At 37.1% G+C, this 14,033-nt stretch overlaps 1 long non-coding RNA gene and 1 pseudogene across 2 annotated transcripts in view; one reads left to right on the top strand and one right to left on the bottom strand.

Annotated features, from left to right (window-relative positions):
- The window catches only part of LOC143684775 (uncharacterized), a 61,497-nt gene that overhangs the window by 9,303 nt on the left and 38,161 nt on the right, over positions 1 to 14,033 (top strand). The window lies entirely within an intron of this gene.
- LOC143682274 (gamma-glutamyl hydrolase pseudogene) lies at positions 12,944 to 13,875 on the bottom strand (annotated as a pseudogene).

Genomic DNA, 14,033 nt, shown 5'->3' with positions numbered 1-14,033 from the left:
TACTTAAGTGGTCACTTTGGTGAATTGCTAGAGGTTTAGATGGACTAGCATGAAAGTAAGAAATTTCTGAGGTTGCAGTGTTAGAGGTCCCCTACACTTTCATAGATATTACTTCCAGGAACCCTACCAGGTTCTCACAGTGAAGAACCATGAAAAATTCCTAAACCATGAAAAAATCCTAATGCTACTGATGGTGGGGGTGGGGGTGGGGGGAGTGACTATTTTGAAATATGTTCTGAATTGTTTCTATTAAAAAGGCCTACTTGTCAAGAGGAAAGATTTATTAGACACTTATCCCATCTGGGGAGGGAAATTATCCAACTCCAGCCTCCTCTAGGCTTTGTTCCTAAATTAAGGGGGAGGTAGAGGAGAAGCTAAGAAACCCTTAAGAATGTCACAGCCCAGGGAGAAAGGCACACATAATGACTGAGATTTAACCAGAGGATTATGGAATGTTTCCCCTCCCCACACAATTTACCACCACACATCAACCAGGCTCGAGTGTAATAACAATGGATTAAGGCTGAAAGACATGCAAGGCACAGGCTCCATTTAAGAAAGAGTTCTTAGGGAATCCTAAAGACACAAAAGGAGACAAGAACGAGGATGCTGGAGGAAACTGAAGTTTCTGACACCTATATCTGTAGCAAACATTAAACACAGCCCAAATTCTATCCTCACACTAAATGAACTCCTCAGTTCTTGTGAAATACTACATCATTTCAAGCCTTCAACAAAAAATTACAAAGTATGCTAAACGGCAAGAAAATTCACAGCCTAAACAGACAAAGCAAGCATCAGAACCACACTCAGATATGCTCAGAATTATTGTATCAGAAATTTAAATAACTATAATTCCTTTGAGCCTGGGACACCACCGAGGGAAGCCTCTTTCAGTATAAAAGGAAGGAAGAAAGAAAGGAAGGATGGTATACAGTGTTGTTTAAAGCCTTTCATATATATTCAAACTGCAGGAAACCAAAGACAATGAGAAAATCTTCAAAGAAGCCAGATGTTAAAACACCTTAAATTATAGAGGAACAAGGATAAGAATTATAGACTTCTTGATATAAACCATGCAAGCAGGAAGAGAGTGGAGTGAAATATTTAAAGTGTTGAAAGAAAAAAAACAACCAACTTTAGATTCTATCTCCAGTGAAATAAAGATTTTTCTCACACAAACAAAAACTGATGGAATTCATCACCAACAAACCTACCCTGCAAGAAAGTTAAAAGAAATTCTTCATGGAGAAAGAATAACTCAGATCTATGTAAATAAAGGAAGAACATGGGTAAAGGAATAAATGAAGGTAAAATAAAATCTTATTCCTTATTCTTAACTGATTTAAAAGCTAATAGCTTGTTCAAAATAATAATAGCAACAATATATTGAATGACTATAGCTTAGGGATAAGTGAAATGGATGATAACAATGTGTATAAGGTACAGGAGGAAGGAACTGGGAATACTCTGATAAGGCACTTCACTAACTGTGAAGGAATGTAATGTTATTTAAAAGTGAACTTAGATTAGTTGTAAAGGTATATTGCAAATTCTAGAGTAACCACTGAAATATTTTTTTAAAATATAACTGACATGCTAAGAGAGGAGAGAAAATCATATGACATGCTCATTTAAAACCAGTAAAAGCAGAAAAAGAATGGAAAAAATAAGCTAATATTACATGCAATGAATAGTAAACAGTTTCAAACATGGTAGATATTACACCACTAAACAAAAAAAAAAAATTGCTTCAAGTGTGAATGGTTGTTTTAGTCTACCAAACTTGCCAGAATGCAACACACCAGAAATGGATTGGCTTTTAATAAAAGGGGATTTATTTCGTTAAAAACTTATACTTCTTCAGAGAAAATGTAGCTAACTTTCACCTGAGGTTCTCTGTTACACGGGAAGGCACAGGGCAACTTTTGCTGGCCTTCTCTCCCAACTTCTGGGTTCCAACAGCTTTCCCAGAGGTGATTCCTTTCTGCATTTCCTAACGTCTGGGCTGAGATGAGGTATGCTGAGCTGCTTGGGCTGTGTTGCTTTGAGCTCTCTTCTGACCTCTCTCTTTTAAGCCTCCAGCTAATTATGTTAAACCTCACTCATTTCCCTTAGCCAACTGCTGATGTAATCAGCCATAGATGAATTTCACATACTAATGATTCAAGACCACAGCAACAGAACTAGGATCCATCACCTGGCCAAGATGACAGCTGAACCTAACTACCACAGTGCTCTAAATACATCAATTAAAATACAGATATTATCAGAGAGGATAAAATAAGCAAGCAGCAACTATATGCTGTCTACAAAAATCCACTTTAAAGACACAGATAGTTAAAAGGTTAGAGGGCAGTGCAGCAGTGCCTCAGTGGCAGAATTTTCAACCTGGGTTCAATTCCAGGAGGATGCTCATGCCAAAAAAAAAAAAAAAAAGTAAAAGCATAGAGGAAGATATACCATGCCAGCACTAATCAAAAGAAAGTTGGAAGAAGGAGAAGAGAAGGGAAAAGGAGGAGAAAAACTAATGGAAGAAATTATCACTGAAAATTTCCAGCTCTTATGTAAGACCGAAAATTACAGATCCAAGAAGTGCAGCGCACCCCAAAGAGATTAGACCAAAATAGGCGTTCTCCAAGACACTTACTAGTTAGAATGTCAGAGGTCAAAGAGAAAGAGAGGATCTTGAAAGCAGCAAGAGAAAAACAATCCATCACATACAAGGGAAAGCCAATAAGACTATGTGTAGATTTCTCAGCAGAAACCATGGAAGCTAGAAGACAGTGGGATGATATATTTAAATTACTAAAGGAGAAAAACTGCCAACCAAGACTTCTATATCCAGCAAAATTATCCTTCAAAAATGAGGGAGAAATTAAAACATTCTCAGACAAAAAGTCACTGAGAGAATTTGTGACCAAGAGACCAGCTCTGCAAGATATACTAAAGGGAGCACTAGAGTCAGATACAAAAAGACAGAAGAGAGAGTATGGAGAAGAGTGTAGAAAGAAGGAAAATCAGATATGATATATAATACAAAAGGCAAAATGTTAGAGGAAAATATTATCCAAACAGTAATAACACTAAATGTTAATGTACTGAATTCCCCAATCAAAAGACATAGATTGGCAGAATGGATTGAAAAACAGGATCCTTCTATATGCTGTCTACAGGAAACACATCTTAGACCCAAAGATAAACATAGGTTGAAAGTGAAAGGTTGGGAAAAGATATTTCATGCAAATAACTACCAGAAAAGAGCAGGAGTGGCTATACTAATATCCAACAAATTAGACTTCAAATGTAAAACAGTTAAAAGAGACAAAGAAGGACACTATATACTAATAAAAGGAACAATTAAACAAGAAGACATAACAATCATAAATATTTACGCACTGAACCAGAATGCCCCAAAATACGTGAGGAATACACTGCAAACACTGAAAAGGGAAATAGACTCATATACCATAATAGTTGGAGACTTCAATTCACCACTCTCATCAATGGACAGAACATCTAGACAGAGGATCAATAAAGAAATAGAGAATCTGAATATTACTATAAATGAGCTAGACTTAACAGACATTTATAGGACATTACATCCCACAACAGCAGGATACACCTTTTTCTCAAGTGCTCATGGATCATTCTCAAAGATAGACCATATGCTGGGTCAAAAAGCAAGTCTTAACAAATTTAAAAAGATTGAAATCATACACAACACTTTCTCGGATCATAAAGGAATGAAGTTGGAAATCAATAATTGGTGGAGTGCCAGAAAATTCACAAATACGTGGAGGCTCAACAACACACTCCTAAACAACAAGTGGGTCAAAGAAGAAATTGCTAGAGAAATTATCAAATACCTCGAGGCAAATGAAAATGAAAACACAACATATCAAAACTTATGGGATGCAGCAAAGGCAGTGCTAAGAGGGAAATTTATTGCCCTAAATGCCTATATCAGAAAAAAAGAAAAGGCAAAAATGCAGGAATTAACTGTCCACTTGGAAGAACTGGAGAAAGAACAGCAAACTAATCCCAAAGCAAGCAAAAGGAAAGAAATAACAAAGATTAGAGCAGAAATAAATGAAATTGAAAACATGAAAACAATAGACAAAATCAATAAGGCCAGAAGTTGGTTCTATGAGAAAATCAATAAGATTGATGGGCCCTTAGCAAGATTGACAAAAAGAAGAAGAGAGAGGATGCAAATAAAAAAGATCAGAAATGGAAGAGGAGACATAACTACTGACCTCACAGAAATAAAGGAGGTAATAACAGGATACTATGAACACCTTACGCTAATAAATACAACAATGTAGAGGAAATGGACGGGTTCCTGGAAAGACATGAACAACCAACTTTGACTCAAGAAGACATAGATGACCTCAACAAACCAATCACAAGTAAAGAAATTGAATTAGTCATTCAAAAGCTTCCTAAAAAGGAAAATCCGGGACCAGACGGCTTCACATGTGAATTCTATCAAACATTCCAGAAAGAATTAGTACCAACTCTCCTCAAACTCTTCAAAAAAATTGAAGTGGAGGGAAAACTACCTAATTCATTCTATGAAGCCAACATCACCCTCATACCCAAACCAGGCAAAGATATTACAAAAAAAGAAAACTGCAGGCCAATCTCTCTAATGAATACAGATGCAAAAATCCTCAATAAAATTCTAGCAAATCGTATCCAACAACACATTAAAAGAATTATACATCATGACCAAGTAGGATTCATCCCAGGTATGCAAGGATGGTTCAACATAAGAAAATCAATTAATGTAATACACCATATCAACAAATCAAAGCAGAAAAATCACATGATCATCTCAATTGATGCAGAGAAGGCATTTGACAAGATTCAACATCCTTTCCTGTTGAAAACACTTCAAAGGATAAGGAATACAAGGGAACTTCCTTAAAATGATAGAGGGAATATATGAAAAACCCACAGCTAATATCATCCTCAATGGGGAAAAATTGAAAACTTTCCTCCTAAGATCAAGAACAAGACAAGGATGTCCACTATCACCACTATTATTCAACATTGTGTTGGAGGTTCTAGCCAGAGCAATTAGACAAGAAAAAGAAATACAAGGTATCAAAATTGGAAAGGAAGAAGTAAAACTATCACTGTTTGCAGACGATATGATACTATACGTCGAAAACCCGGAAAAATCCACAACAAAACTACTAGAGCTAATAAATGAGTACAGCAGAGTAGCAGGTTACAAGATCAACATTCAAAAATCTGTAGCATTTCTATACACTAGCAATGAACAAGCGGAGAGGGAAATCAAGAAACGAATCCCATTTACAATTGCAACTAAAAGAATAAAATACCTAGGAATAAATTTAACTAAAGAGACAAAAAACCTATATAAAGAAAACTACAAAAAACTGCTAAAAGAAATCACAGAAGACCTAAATAGATGGAAGGGCATACCGTGTTCATGGATTGGAAGACTAAATATAGTTAAGATGTCAATCCTACCTAAATTGATCTACAGATTCAATGCAATACCAATCAAAATCCCAACAACTTATTTTTCAGAAATAGAAAAACCAATAAGCAAATTTATCTGGAAGGGCAGGGTGCCCCGAATTGCTAAATACATCTTGAGGAAAAAAAACGAAGCTGGAGGTCTTGCACTGCCTGACTTTAAGGCATATCATGAAGCCACAGTGGTCAAAACAGCATGGTATTGGCATAAAGATAGATATATCGACCAATGGAATCGAATAGAGTGCTCAGATATAGACCCTCTCATCTATGGACATTTGATCTTTGATAAGGCAGTCAAGCCAGCTCACCTGGGACAGAGCAGTCTCTTCAATAAATGGTGCCTAGAGAACTGGATATCCATATGCAAAAGAATGAAAGAAGACCCATATCTCACACCCTATACAAAAGTTAACTCAAAATGGATCAAAGATCTAAACATTAGGTCTAAGACCATAAAACAGTTAGAGGAAAATGTAGGGAGATATCTTATGAATCTTACAATTGGAGGCGGTTTTATGGACCTTAAACCTAAAGCAAGAGCACTGAAGAAGGAAATAAATAAATGGGAACTCCTCAAAATTAAACACTTTTGTGCATCAAAGAACTTCATCAAGAAAGTAGAAAGACAGCCTACACAATGGGAAACAATATTTGGAAACGACATATCAGATAAAGGTCTAGTATCCAGAATTTATAAAGAGATTGTTCATTTCAACAACAAAAAGACAGCCAACCCAATTACAAAATGGGAAAAAGGCTTGAATAGACACCTCTCAGAGGAGGAAATACAAATGGCCAAAAGGCACATGAAGAGATGCTCAATGTCCCTGGCCATTAGAGAAATGCAAATCAAAACCACAATGAGATACCATCTCACACCCACCAGAATGGCCATTATCAACAAAACAGAAAATGACAAGTGCTGGAGAGGATGCGGAGAAAGAGGCACACTTATCCACTGTTGGTGGGAATGTCAAATGGTGCAACCACTGTGGAAGGCAGTTTGGCAGTTCCTCAAAAAGCTGAATATAGAATTGCCATACGACCCAGCAATACCATTGCTGGGAATCTACTCAAAGGAATGAAGTGAAAAAACTGAAACGGACATTTGCACACCAATGTTTATAGCAGCGTTATTTCCAATTGCAAAGAGATGGAAACAGCCAAAATGTCCATCAACAGACGAGTGGCTAAACAAACTGTGGTATATACATACGACGGAATATTATGCAGCTTTAAGACAGGATAAAATTATGAAGCATGTAATAACATGGATGGACCTAGAGAACATTGTGCTGAGTGAGTCCAGCCAAAAACTAAAAGACAAATACTGTATGGTCCCAATGATGTGAATCGACATTCGAGAATAAACTTGGAATATGTCATTGGTAACAGAGTTCAGCAGGAGTTAGAAACAGGGTTCCAGCTGACTTCCAGCTTCCAGTTCCTCCTTGTGGTTTTCTCTTTATAAGGCTCCCAGTAACAGTATTAAGACCCAGCTTGATACATTAGGCCACACCTTAATGTTGGAGAAAACATTGATTTTAGACTTATAGCATCCAAAACAGTGAGACAATAAATTCCTGTCATTTAAGCCAAAAAAAAAAAAAAAAAGAAAGTTGGAATAGCAATATTAATTGCAGACAAAGCAGACTTAAAGAAAAATCATCAGGGATAAAAAAGGGCATTATATAATGATAAAGGGTTTGACTCTCTAAGAAGACATAAAAATCCTCAACATGTATGCATCTAACAACAGAGCATCAAAGAATGTGGAAGAAAAACCTGATAGAACTTCAAAAAGAAATATATAAATCCACTATTATAGTTGAAGGTTTCAACTACCCCTTCCAGCAATTGATATAACACACAGGTAGAAAATCAGTAACAATATAGTTGGCTTGAAAAGCACCATCAATCAATTGGATCAATTTGAAATTTGTAAAATGCTTCACATTCTTCTCAAGCTTACATGAAACATTCACCAAGATAGACCACATTGTGGGCCATAAAATATTACCTTAACAAGTATAAAAGAATAGAAATCATGCAAAGTATATTCTCATGTGAAATGGAATTAAACAAGAAATCAATAACAGACAGATAGCTGGAAAAAATCCCCAAACATTTGGATATTAAGCAACTCACTTCTTAATAATATATAGGTCAAAGAAGAAATCTCAAGAGAAATTTTAAAATATTTTGAACGGAATGAAAATGAAAATACAACTTAACAAAATTTATAGGATGCAAGAAAAGCAGTGCTCAGAGGAAAATTTATAGCATTAAATGCATATATTAAAAAGAATGAAGCTTTGCTTCTGGGTCAAGATGGCAGCTTAACAATGTGCGCATTTTAGTTCGTCCTCCAGAACAACTACTAAATAACCAGAAACAGTACAGAACAGCTCCTGGGGCCACGTCAGTGACTAGACACACAGCGCACCCCAGTCTGGACCAGCTGGACCAGCTGCGAGCCCCTCCCAGAACCATGAGTTCCCCAAGATATGGCTGCCGGCATCCCTCCCCCACAGGCTTCTTCCCAGAGGGAAAATGAAAGGGACTTTACCAGCAGCAGGGGCTAAGCACAATCAAACCCTAATTGTGGAATTAATTAACAAATTCTGACTACTAAAAATAGGCCCCCACCTCAGGTGAACCTGGTCAAAGCAGAGGTCACTCATTTGTGCCCCAGCACCAAGGGGGCAGGGCTGATGGAAAAAGGGGAAAAAAATAAGGAAACAGATTTTTGTGGCTGTGTTTCTACAAAGGCTTGACTGCCTTTGGATATAGCAGCAGGACTTCTCAGGCTGCAACTGCCCCAGGCATAGCCAGAAGTGAGCTCTTTTGGGGGCTTGTCTGGAGACTTTGCCTACCTCAGGGGAGGGGTGAAGCCCAACTCAGGTGGAATCCCTCCCTCAAGGAATTCAGACACCAGGGCTTGTTAATTTGAAGCCATTAAAACCAGCCTACAACCTCTCCTCTGTCTCCACCATGTCCCCAGCAGGGAGAGTCTGCCAAAGTTAAAGGTACCACATCATCTTATGCTGATGGGATCTGCAGGCAGACAAGCACCACATACTGGGGAGGATAAGAAAAACAGAGTCCAGAGACTTCACAAGAAAGTCTTTCAACCTGCTGGGTCTCACCCTCAGGGAAAGCCAATGCTGGTGACTCTTTCCTCCTGATAGGAGACAATTTTTGTCTGGAAACATCTGGCTGAGGTCTATAATATCTAAGTAGACATCCTTAGGGTGGGGTGGGGGGAAAGGCACCATACAAGCAGGGCAAGAAACAAGAAAACAAGAACTGAAAAATTCTTCTCTGTTAAAAATAACTTAAACTAGAGGTCCAGATAAAGTTGAACTGAATGTCAAAGAACAGATAGACAACAAATTCATCCAGCAAGAAAACCCTAGGTAAAAGAAGTGAAACCAATCTCCACAATAAACTAATTAAGGTAATTAAATGCCTAGACACCAGCAAAAAAAAAAAAAATAACTAATCACACTAGGAAAATTGAAGATATGGCCCAGTCAAAGGAACAAACCAACAATTCAAATGCATACAGGAGCTGAAACAATTAATTCAGAATATACGAACAGACATGGAAAACCTTATCAAAAACTAAATCAATGAATTGAGGGAGGATATAAAGAAGGCAAGGAGTGAGCAAAAAGAAGAATTGGAAAGTCTGAGAAAAATCACAGAACTTATGGGAATGAAAGGCAAGGTTGAAGAGACGAAAAAACAGTGGAAACCTACAATGGTAGATTTCGAGAGACAGAACATAGGTTTAGTGCACTGGAGGATGGAACATCTGAAATCCAGCAAGACAAAGAGAATATAGGGAAAAAATTGGGAAAATATGAGCAGGGACTCAGGGAATTGAAAGACAATATGAAGCACACGAATATATGTGTTGTGGGTATCCCAGAAGGAGAAGAGAAGGGAAAAGGAGGAGAAAAACTAATGGAGGAAATTATCACTGAAAATTTCCCAACTCTTATGAAAGACTTAAAAGTACAGATCCAAGAAGTGCAGCGTACCCCAAAGAGAATAGATCCAAATAGACATACTCCAAGACATTTACTAATCAGAATGTCAGAGGTTAAAGAGAAAGAGAGAATCTTGAAAGCAGCAAGAGAAAAGCAATCCATCACATACAAGGGAAGCCCAATAAGACTATGCACAGATCTCTCAGCAGAAACCACGGAGGCCATAAGACAGTGGGATGATATATTTAAATTATTAAAAGAGAAAAACTGCCAACCAAAACTTCTATATCCAGCAAAATTGTCCTTCAAAAATGAGGGAGAAATTAAAACCTTTTCAGACAAAAAGTCACTGAAAGAATTTGTGACCAAGAGACCAGCTCTGCAAGAAATACTAAAGGGAGCACTAGAGACAGATATGAAGACAGAAGAGACAGGTGTGGAGAAGAGTGTAGAAAAGAAGACTATGAGTAAAGGTAAAAAGAAGGAAAATTAGATATGACATATAAAATCCAGAAGGCAAAATGGTAGAAGAAAGTACTACCCATGCAGTAATAACACTGAATGTTAATTGATTAAACTCTCCAATCAAAAGACATAGTCTGGCAGAATGGATTAAAAAACAGGACCCATCTATATGCTGTCTCTACTCAAAGGACATGAGGGCAAGGACACAAATGGACATTTGCACAGCAATGTTTATAGCAGCATTATTTACAATTACCAAGAGATGGAAGCAGCCAAAATGTCCATCAACAGACGGTTGGCTAAACAAACTGTGGCATTTACATAGGATGTAATATTATGCAACTGTAAGACAGAATAAAGTTATGAAGTATGTAACAACATGAATGGACCTTAAGGACATTTTGCTGAGTGTGATTAGCCAGAAACAAAAGGACAAATACTGTATGGTTTCACTGATATGAACTGACATTAGTGAATAAACTTGGAATATCTCATTGCTAACAGAGACCATCAGGAGATAGAAATTGGGTAAGATATTGGGTAATTGGAGCTGAAGGGATACAGATTATGCAACAGGACTGGATATAAAAACTCAGAAATGGACAGCACAATATTACCTAACTGTAATACAGTTATGTTAGAACACTGAATGAAGTATAATGGTGCAGCCACCATGGAAGGCAGTTTGGCGGTTCCTTGGGAAACTAAATATCGAGTTGGCCTATGACCCAGCAATATCACTACGCAGTTTGTACCCAGAAGCACTAAAAGTAGTGAAACAAATAGAAATTTGCACACCGAAGTTCATAGCAGCATTATTCACATTTACCAAAAGATGGAAACAATCCAAGTGCCCATCAACAGATAAGTGGATTAAAAAAATGTGGTATATACATACGATGCAATATTATGTAGCAGTGAGATGAAATGACATCCTGAAGCACATGACAAGACGGATGAGCCTTGAGGGCATAATGCTGGGTGAAATAAGCCAGACACAAAAGAATAGATACTGTAGGATTCCACTTTTATGACCATGGTAAAGGTAAAATCAGAGGCTTATAATACAGAATATAGGGGACCTAGAGATATACGGAAGCTAGAGATGGGTGAACGGTTAGCTAATAAGGTTGAATTTAATTGTAAGGGAATAGATAGAAGTGAAAGTGGTTCACTACTGGGTCTATAAGTAATATTACCATATTGAAAGGGAACATGATTGAAAGGGGTTATATGGACTCATGTGTTCCACCGATTAACACTACAAATATAAATAAATTCTTGCATGAACTACTGCAAAAAAAAAAAAACACTGAATGAAGCTGCATATGAGAATGATAGAGGGAGGAGGGATGGGGCATAAGTGAAATCACAAAGAAAGATAGATGATAAAGATTGAGATGGTATAATCTAGGAATGCCTAGAGTATATAATGATAGTGGCTAAATGTACAAATTTAAACAATGTTTTTGCATGAGGAAGAACAAAAGAATGTCATTACTGCAGTGTGCTGAAAATAGATGGTAATTAATATTTTAAAATTTCAACTTATGTGTGAGACTAAAGCAAAAAATGTTTATTTGGTACAAATTTATACTTTGACTAGTGCATCTCCTAATATAACTTAGGTAGATAGTTGGTTGAACGCCTTAAGTACATGGGACTTTGTACAAGACATGAGATTTTGTTGGTTTGTCCAGGTGATGCCCTGATGAATCCCAGAGTGATTTGATCAGTGAGTGGAAAAGTATTTTCAAAGTCCCCTTCGGGGAATGGTGAGAACGGGGGAAAACTCAACTTCCTCAAGTTGAATTCTTGATATTCTCACACGCAGTGTGGGCAACCAAAGCTATAGGCTGAGGCCCCAGTCTTGGGGTTTGTTCATAAGAAACTTAACCCCACAGAGGATGGGTCAAGCCCATTTAAAATTAGGCCTAAGAGTCACCCCCAAGAGAACTTCTTTTGTTGCTCAGATGTGGCCTTTCTCTCCAGAAAGCAAACTCACTACCCTCCCCCTGTCTACATGGGACATGATTCCCACGGGTGTGGACCTTCCTGGCAAGGTGGGACAGAAATCCCAGAATGAGCTGAGAACCAGCATCAAGGGATTGAGAAAACCTTCTCGAACAAAAGGGGGAAAAGTGAAGTGAGACAAAATGTCAATGGCTGAGAGATTTGAAACAGAGTCAAGAGGTTATGCTGGAGGTTATTCTTACGTATTAAGTAGATATCACCTTGTTATTAAAGATGTAGTGGAGAGGCTGGAGGGAACTGCCTGAAAATGTAGAGTTGTGTTCCAGTAGCCATGTTTCTTGATGATGATTGAACAATGATATAGCTTTCACAATGTGACTGTGTGATTGTGAAAACTTTGTGTCTGATGTTCCTTTTATCTACCTTGTCAACAGACGAGTAGAACATATGGAACAAAAATAAATATAGGGGGAACAAATGTTAAAATAAATTTAGTTTGAAATGCTAGTGATCAATGAAAGGGAGGGGCAAGAGGTATGGTATGTAAAATTTTTCTGTTTTTGTTTTATTTTTCTGTTGTCTTTTTATTTCTTTTTCTGAATTGATGCAAATGTTCCAAGAAATGATCATGATGATGAACATGCAACTATATGATGATATTGTGAATTGCTGAGTGTATGTGTTGGGAGTGTTTGTGTTTCTTTCTTGTAATTTTTTTTCTAATTAATAAAAGATTTTTAAAAATCACATCTGATTTTGAGAGCTGTGTCCCTACTTTGTGTGTTTGTGTGTATTTTCAATAAATTTTTTTTCCAATTTTCAGATGTACTCTGAAATATGTGAAAGATGCTCTGATGATCTCCCTCACTATTTGATTATACAATGTTATAAAAATAGTCATATACTAAATGCAGGAGCAGTCACATCACAGAAAATGGATTTCTCTGGCTTTCTACTATTGCAATGAATAGCAACTTATAGCAGTTGAATTATGGAATACCTAATGTTCTATTAACACAACAAAGGCTTTCAATCAAATGTAACTGCTGAAATGAAATTTTTTCAGTGAAAGTTGGACAGAACTGATAAATCACTTCTTCCTTCTCCTTCTCCTGAGAATCAAATGATGATTGTTTTTTCTGATTTTCACCAACAAAGAGTTCTGCTAAATAAAATGCCATCTGCACAGCTTCAGGTGGATGGGAAATACCTTTCCCCCTTCCATTCATAAGGTACTGACTCTGGATGCCACTGGATACGGTAGATTGGCTGTTGATATCCTTCCACTGTTGAAATAAATTCAATGTTGTTGACTGTATGTGTAGTTAATACATTGAAAAACTTCTACAACTTTTCATTTGCCATAAAATTTGTCATGGAGAAGCTCCACATGTGAAAATTTGCAGTCAGAGATCCTACTGCTAATACCAGCAACAAGTCCTCTAGAGTATTCTGCTATGCATTGTAGCACAAGCAAAGTTTGGTGCCACTATCACACAGCATCTGTGTAAGTTAATAAACATTCTCTTCTAACCAGAAATGAAAGGTCTTCAAATCCAAAGCACATGCCCCACAAAGGAAAATAGCTTCCATCATTAAAACTCTGTATAGCCAAGCTATAAAATATTTTGGCAAATTGGACATAATCTGAGTCCCTAACACTTCCTCCAGGGAAAAGGATCCCATTAATAGATTTGAAAAGCTTCTCATAATCTCTATTTGGAAGACCAAGTCTTAATGGTACAACCCTTGTACATTTAGGCTCCATATATACTATACTATAGGATGTAGCAATATAGTATTTTCCAAGATTCTGCATATCCTTACTAATGCATTTTTGCAGTAATACTCCAGGGATGAGCTTCTTAGTGGTGTCAGTCAGGGGTGGGAAGAGCCATAGGCTTGTCAGCCAGGCAAACATAAAGCCTATTCAGGCTCGCCATCGCGCTTTCCTACATTTTTTTTTCTTTTATTAATTTTTAAAAAAGAATTACAGGAAAGAAACACAAACATTCTTAATGTGTGATCATTCCATTCTATATATATAATCGATAATTCACAATATCATCACATAGTTGC

This window comes from Tamandua tetradactyla, chromosome 5 (genome assembly GCF_023851605.1).
Source record: "Tamandua tetradactyla isolate mTamTet1 chromosome 5, mTamTet1.pri, whole genome shotgun sequence".
NCBI classification, from domain to species: Eukaryota; Metazoa; Chordata; class Mammalia; order Pilosa; family Myrmecophagidae; genus Tamandua; species Tamandua tetradactyla.
The sequence above is the reverse complement of the archived record's forward strand: the minus strand, read 5'-3'. Positions and strand labels throughout refer to the sequence as shown.